The following is an 8,931-nucleotide window of genomic DNA, read 5'->3' as shown; positions in this document are numbered from 1 at the left end:
GGTGCCACATGTGGTCAAGATCTGCGTACCCTACCGGAGCACATGATATCACCACCCCAAGCTTTTGGTGGGGTTCGTGTTGCTTAGACTTTAGTTTTTTGTTGTGTCTTGTGTACTATTATGTTGATGTTCCCGTTTGAATGGGTTTACACTAGTAATTTTTGGGACCCGCTATTAGCCCGTTGTTTGGAGTGAGCCAAGGCTCCGTGTTTAAGACCGTCCTTTGACCTATTACGGTTAACATTTATAAGCTGTGACTTGGATGGAGAGTTGTCTCATTGGCACTCATATGACATTTTTCTATATCTGTTATTTTTTTGTTTGTCTTTTTCTTTTTAAGCCATTTCATTGTCAATTTATTTTCGATCTATGCGTTTGACTGCTCCTCTGGTATCTTTCGTTCCTCTATTGTCATGATGCTGGTTGAGTTTTGCAGTAGCCTATCCTTATACCATTTACTTTTGTTGATAACAAACTCATTATAGATACCAGGAATAAATTTTGTATATCAAAAAAATATAAATTTTGTCTTCAAAAGACTCATCAGTCGAAAAGCCTTAGTATTTCAAAAATTTAAAATTTTGTAAACAGCTAATTTATAAATATAACAATATAAATGATAATTCATGTCAGCACAAAAAGTGCTGACTACTTGGCTGGTGATACCCTCGGGGAAATAAATCTTCACCAGCAGTGTCATCGACCCAGTGGTTGTGAATAAACTCATCATAGATACCATGACTTAATGTTGTATATACGCCAGATGCTCGTTTCGTCTACAAAAGACTCATCAGTGACTCTCGAATCTAAAAAAGTTTTAAAAAAAAATTTAAAAAAAAAGGCCAAATAATTAAAGTACGAAGTTTAGAGCATTGAGGAGCAAAATTCTTAAAGTTTTGCCAAATCCAGCTGAGGTAATCTATTCCTAATTGATTTGGGTGTCAATAGGTTCATGATCAGCTATTCTCCATAGGTTTTCGTTTCTTACTTTGTTAAACCATCTCATGTTGATGATTCTTCTTAGGCATAGTTGATGCGTATTTTGATTTTAACCCAGTTTTTTTTCTGTGTTTGTTATCCGTTCAAAAGCACTGATTTTACATTTGAGTTGAAATTTTCATTTTTCAACGCATTGGATTCAAGAATGTGTAAGTGCACATGTATTGATACAAATAGAATAATACATGGCGAAATCCGTATCGTATGATGTATCACCATGATATTGGTCGAGTGTTGATACACCATGTGATACGGATTTTGTCATGTATTATTCTGTTTATCGTATATTTTAACAGAACCAGATTCATGGAATAACTGAGCAAGAAAAGGAACTTATGATTTTCCTGTATTTTTTCACCTGACTTTTTTTTAATTTTTACAGACTTCTATATTTGATGAATATCCACATCGTTACGTCCCCTATAACCTTATTACATTATCAATACACTTTTAAGACCATGTATCTAAATTATTAACAAGTAAACGATACTGTGCTATCATTTCCACTACATGTTTTAATTTAAAAAAATCCAAAAAATATTACCAAGTACCAATCAGACTGATTTATATCAAACTAGTTGAAATGATAGGTTTTTATTTTACTCGGGTCACCACTGGACATCCCATTTATGACGCCACGCCAGGTATGCGAAACGGGTTTTACTATGCGATACGGGGTATGCGATACAGGTTTAGCTATGCGATATGGGGTTTACGATACAGGTTTAGCTATGCGATATGGGGTATGCGATACAGGTTTAGCTATGCGATATGGGGTATGCGATACATGGTAGGTGATACTGACTTGGAAAATGAAACTTTATTAGATATACAAATTTGCTGTATTTTGTACTAAATATATGATAAAAGTAAAGAAATGTCTGTCATATTTGAATTGTTTTTCGTAGATGACGCTTTAAATTTTCCAATTGAATTGCGTCATATTTTCATTTTATAGCCAACACATTATTGAAGGCCGTATGACTGCCTATCGTTGCTTTCGCCCGCTTCATTTGAACTTTTTTTTGTCTCATTGACAATTATACCAAATCTTTTTTTATACATGTTATATAATAGACCATACGACAAAATGTGACAACAGGGATGCAACATGACAAGTCCATTTGAATTTGATATAGAATAAATGACTATTTGGAGGCTGAAAAAAGGCGAAATATATTCTACATTCGCATCTATCTTGGATTTACTTACCATCCAAACATATTGAATAAAGTGCTAAATAATTGAACCTTATCAGAAAGGATTGAAATGTTTCATTTTAAAGTTTGTAAGAGAGCTTTCATATGTGCATTGGAGCAATATTATAAAAAAAAATACATTTGAATAGGAAACTCTATAACTATGTTGGGGGGTAAAAATAAACTGATAGGTACAACACACCTACACAATATAAGTTAGAACATATATTTCACATTATTACGTACTGTGCATATGTTTTTTTTCATACATTGTCAAACAACAATTGTTAAGGTGTACACATGTATTAATATACACCACATAAAATCATCACAAACCAATTAAAACCAAAATCAACCAGTATTTTATTGTGCTATTTTTTTTTATTATCACAAATTCAGAGTGAGGCATTGAATATTGTAGTTTTTGTTTTGCGTCACTGCACGTCGTTTGTCTTAAAAGTACAGGAACATAGCATTACAAGTAATAAATTGAATGTACCAAATGAAGGTTGTGTGTTTGTGCCTCCCGTTACTGTCTCGTATTGAGTGTTTATGTCGCAGTTTGTTCGTATTCGTTATCCTGTGTCATTTTAATTTTGTTCGACGTCCTATACAATAGACGTTGTTTATAGAAAGAAACTATGTTAACTTGTTGATTGAATTTTTTTAGGAGCAGTTTTAAGATCAAAAGTTGGAAATGCTTATATTCTTATATGAACAAGGTCTGAAACACATTTATCGGACTTTGATAACGATTAATTTCCAGTGATTGTCTGGTAGAAATGCACAGCAAAATTACTGTTTAATCGGATTAAGAGCTAAAAGTGCATCAGCCTTCATTTTCTAGATCACCGGTTATAACCTACATGTTTATACTCCTATTCTATGTATGATAAATCAAAAAAAAATAAACCCAAATAACAAAAACATTTCCACTAACGTTATAGTCGGACTGGTTCATATGCAAGACCTGCTGGATAGTTGTTGCATGTATAAAGTCATGAATCTGATGTTCATTAGTTGTCTTTTGGTCATATGGTTCTCCTGTTTTATGTAGATTAGACCATTGGTTTTTCCTTTTAAATGTTAAACCAGTAATTTTCAGGGCCCTTTATATAGCTTGCTGTTCGTTGTGAGGCAATGCTCCGTGTTGGAGACCGTTCTTTGACCATGAAACCCTAACTGACATTGATGTCTTGAAATGAAATAAAATGAATGCGGCGATATTTGTCTTAAAATTTCGACAATTTCAGGTTATATTATACGTCTAGTAACCAACATTTTCCTCTATAAACAAGAGTTTAGACACCGTATTCATGGTGTTAAAAACTGTACGTTTACTTATATTGGTTAACATTTACAATTTGTGACTTGGATGAAGATATGTCTCATTGGCACTCACATCCCATTTACTTTTATCTATTGTTACAACTTATTTTAATGTTTTAGTGAACTTCAATGCCGTCCTTTATATGGCCTTACAATGTATTGATTAGAGCGCAATTGAGGAAATCTTAAAACTTTCGCAGACAAAAGGCGCGTCTAGTGTACTAAATTAAACCAGATTTAGAACTTATTTTAATTTTATGTAATTGTCATGCATTTGATCAAGATTTGGAAAACGGATGGGTTGAGTTTAAAAGAAATTAAAATCCTAAATGAGCGCAACATAAGTGGTTGTATTGTCCATCTTACTGATTGTTGTTATTTAAAGTTAGGAATATTTTGTAGTTTTTACAATTTAGTTGAATGTCTATTGTTAAAATTTTATGCTACATTTTATATTTTACTCTTGAGAAGGTTTTCAGTTTGTTTTCTGTCTCACTAACGTAGAATATCACTGTTGTTTTTTTATGTACAAAATGATATATATGTGCAGCCAATCTAATACTAAATTGACTTTCAAATTGTCATTTGTTAACCCTTTTGACAAACGTATAATTGTGAATATATACTAATATAAAAAAGAAGATATGGTATGATTGCCAATGATACAACTATCCACAAAAGACCAAAATGACACAAGTTATAGCTAGGTCACCGTACGGTCGTAAGGCAAGTATCACGGTCAAAAGTTTCATTTCGTTTCACGAGATGTTGCCAGGAAAATTAATCCTGACCCCAGAAAAGTAAAACTGACCTGTTTGATATTGTTTATTGGCACTTTTGATAAATAATAATTCTTGAACTGACTAAGTAAGTCATCTTTTAGTAAATGTTAAATAGTATTAAGTCATGTTCTGTGGATGAAAATCAGAGGCGTCGGCTGCTAAAATATAAACTCACATTAAACTTCAAAAACATGTCCATAGTAAATGGTTGTCTCTCGCACTATTATTTTCTGTGTTTAGTGGACCGTGAAAAACTCATCAAAACTCAAATTTTGCATAAATTAGAATGATCATATCATTGGGAACATGTGTACTAAGTTTTAATTTGATTCGAATTCAACTTCATTAAAAACTTTATTAACCTAAATATTAAACTTGAAGCAGGACAAACAGACGGGGGGACTAAAAAATGGACGAACAAACAAACGGAAACAAACTAACGCATGGACGATCGCACGAACGCAGTGACCGAAACACGAAATTCTCCTAAGTGGAGATAAAGACTAGTTCCTTTAATCTTTAAATCAAAAAGCAACGGCTAAAAAGTTAGGTAACATAAATTATATTTCAACTGTCAAAAAAATAAATAATTCAATGACAAATATCAAGAAAATAGGGCATAATTGATAAACCGATAAATTATATATTTTGTCCCATGTTAGTTGAAAAAAGTGTTATTTATGCCATCTATACAAAGATATTGATAATAAATTGTTCACATTTTATCACAGAGAGAAAGAAAATTATAAATCAAAATTTTAAACGAAAGCCACATATTTTATTATTTATTGTATTTATGTCTACAAATATGACAGATATCTAATAAATTCGTCTTAGTTCTTACGAATAATAACTAGCGGTAGTGTCCTCCAAAATAAATTAAATTTGTTGTTGTTGTTTATATTGTTAATTGCATATTTATATTTATGTTACTTTTTGAAATATAATGTATTACATGTCTTCTATGTGCCCAGTACCTGGTGACGAGATTACAATAATGTATATGGTTGATCGTGACCTATATAATAAAGTAACTGTGACACTCCTGTCATTTGCAGAAAAATATATGCTTACATGATAATAAATAGGGTAATATCATATGAACAAGAATTTTTGAAAAGTAACCACCGATTAAAGTTCATGATATTTTAGTTCTTTTAATTAAAATTAATTTTAATTAATCAGACTGGAACAATATTTAAGGATATGAAGAAAAGGTTAGTTGTACTTTCATTCATCATCAGGTTTATGTCTTTAAAAGTCTATGGTTTTATTCTAACTAAAGTTGAATTTGATAAGATACGAGTATAAATATATTTGAATAAACATATATTTTAGATAGGTTGAAGTTATCCTTAAATTAAAATTACAGCTACACAATGTTATTGTTTTTTATTGTCGTTGTTACATCAACTGACAGTCAGCAGGGTTTAAGAACATCAGTTGTTCGACCTGTTAGTCTAATGCGTTTTGTTAAAATAAACTTTTTCTCTCTTTTGGTCCTATTGTAATGTTGTGTGTGCTGTATTTAGACCCTTACAACGAATGTTTTTGTACATGCACACGTATAAAAATTGCGGTTTTTATCCAAGGCATTCATGGGTTGGACGTTGTTTTCAATTTAGACATAGTCTATATTTTTTGGTTTGGGCTTGTATTACATTTCCTTAGGGTTTATATAATTAATTGATCCTATTTCGACTCTTCTAAAGCACAAGTCTGTCCTAAATTGATATAATCTTTATATAGTCTTTAAAGAACCGTAACTATGTCTAACTTCACCGAAGCTTCATTAATTGTCTAAATCCGTATATGATTTACACATGTTTTGCACCTTTCGGTTTGCGTAATTCCACATTTTCCGCAAGTTTATTGTTTATTGTAAAGTATCAAATTGATATTTAAGATCCATTTTGTGATATCTGGTGATCCGTTTATTTGGTAATCGCCAATTGAAGTCAGCAGGGTTAAAACCATCCGTTGTTCGACCTGCTAGTCAAATGCATTCTGTTGAAATATACTTTTCCACATTTCGGTTCTTTGGAAAATGTTGCTTGTGTTGTTTTTTATGACCCCTCTACCAAAATTAGTTTTTTTGGCAAGGACACGCAAATAAATTGCGATTACATCCAACGCAATCACAAGTTTAAACTTTGTTTTTAATTTAGATTTATATAACTATGTTTTAATATAAGTGCGTAATACATAATATTTACAGTACTTTTAAGACGACCAGACGGAGACCTAGAACTAGCCATAGATCCATTCATTGAGTATGAAGACTCAACATATTTTGCATGGGAAAATCCTGCAAAACAGTTCCAAGGTATACAGAATTTTGATTCCAGGGAGAATGATATCTTATTATGTACAACACCTAAAACGTGCAAGTCTAATTTCAATTGTCATATCAAATATGTGAAATGTGAGTTTGCATACACATATAAACCCTTCTATGACGATAATTTGCTATTCATTTGTTTTATATATACACTTTACTAGTCTTTCATTACCAAACTTGTAAATATATAGAAAACGATGTGGTGTGAATGCCTTTGAAACAACACTCCACAAAAGACCAAATGCCACAGGCATTGCAACATATAGTACCCATACGGACACCCATAAGCAGAAATATCGTTACCGTATAGTCAGCTATGAAACATCCCAAAACAACAATTAAACCGAGAAAACAAACGGTCTTCAAAAATTGATGTTCAAAATCATTTCGAAAAACTTATATGATAAACAGCAACAAACATCCATATTTACTTTTTATCATGGTACAATCTACGGTTTATCGTTTCAGAAATGAACATGTGATTGCTATTCACCATTATTCTTCCAGGTACACATTGGGTTCAAGAGATTATAACTATGCTAGTTGCCCATACGACAGAATATAACAGGATGGACGCGACAGTGAAAATACATTTAGACTTTATGACTGACTTTAGATTGTTGGAGTCCGAAACACGGAGGAGAATTCTTCATGCACACCTGCCTTGGAGCTTTTTATCATCAAAACGTAAAGAAAAAAAGGCTAAAGTTGTGTATGTAAACAGAAATCCAAAGGATAGACACGCTTCCCAGTACAATTAGTTGCAACAGATGAATGGTGTTAGATTTTACATGGAAGCAGTATTATGAAGATATGGTTATTAATGGTAACCTGTTTTCTTTTTAATAATGTACTTTTGGTATGTGTCGGGACCAACATGTGAAGCATGATCTGCTTACCCTTCCGGGGCACTTTAGATCATCCCTAGTTTTTGGTGGGTTCGTGTTGCTTATTCTTTAGTTTTCTATGATGTGTCGTGTGTACTATTGTTGCCTGTTTGTCTTTTTCATTTTTAGCCATAGCGTTGTCATTTTTGTTTTGTTTTGTGAGTTTGACTGTTCTTTTTGGTATAGTATATATACACCTGATCAATTGAAGGTTCGTGATTTAGGACATGTACATAAAGATAGGAGTGAGGTCAATAATGCGTGTGAGCTCTCATCCCTCTCAAAAAATGGGGCATTGGCATCCATAAACCCTTGTTTGAAAAAAAAGATGCTTATCATGTTCTAAAATTTATTCGTGCAGTTTCTTCAAATAAGCTTAGGTAATTGAAAATAACAATTAATTCCAAACTTATATCGAATATGGATATATAAAAAAGGCGATTTATGAAAATACGAATATGTATAAATGTGATGCCGTACTTAAAATAAATAAAATTGAATTCTGGAACCTAATCGGATATTCTGGTGATCGTGATGCACGGTAAAATGAAAAATTTCAAGTACTGAAACATTCCTGCCCTTTTCGCCAACCCATATCATAAGACAAGCGCATTTCTCGTCGCCTTGTTTCTTTTTTAACGGCCCTTGGAACATAAATTCGCAATGCTTTCCAAAGAGCTTGTATATTTACAAAATATACTTACTTAGTTTGACTATATTAAATGTTAATTTGTCACAATATGGTTTAATACGATTCATACTTGTTTTTATTATCTATTAAGTTTAGATAAACGTATTCGGGAATTTTGTGTTACATATTAGGCACAAAGTACTTACAGTTTACAAGTGGTTAGAATTTAAGTAGATTTCTAGTGTCCTTTCCTAACCATTAAACATTAATTATATAAAGCTGAGAAAATATGTCATGATTGCCGATGAAGCTACCATCAGATACAAAATTAATTGAAAAGCTAACAACTGAAGGTCATCGTACGTGTTTCAAAAATGCGCCTAACAGTACCGGATATCATGCCATGAAAGGCCCCAACTTGACAAATGTAAAACAATTGAAAAGAGAAACTTTCAAATCGATCTAAGTACATATTGTAAAACAACAGCAACATGCTTTCTTTTAGATTAAAGAAAGCAATTAACTTACTTATTACTTTTGTTTACAAAATTCAAAATTGGAGTGAGCAGGACTTCGAATTTTCACAAAATGTTCTAAAAGTGGGGGAGCATTTGAAATATAACAAGCAATTATGTTAATAATGTAGTTCTCCATACAAACCATGGGCGTATGAAACTGTGTTAATTAGTCCTTCTTATTGATGTATATGTACAATTCCATTTAAAACCTAAATAAATAACAATCAATTAATAAAATAAAGAAA

The sequence above is a fragment of the Mytilus trossulus genome, chromosome 12 (assembly GCF_036588685.1).
Source record: "Mytilus trossulus isolate FHL-02 chromosome 12, PNRI_Mtr1.1.1.hap1, whole genome shotgun sequence".
In the NCBI taxonomy this organism is placed as follows: domain Eukaryota; kingdom Metazoa; phylum Mollusca; class Bivalvia; order Mytilida; family Mytilidae; genus Mytilus; species Mytilus trossulus.
The sequence above is the reverse complement of the archived record's forward strand: the minus strand, read 5'-3'. Positions refer to the sequence as shown.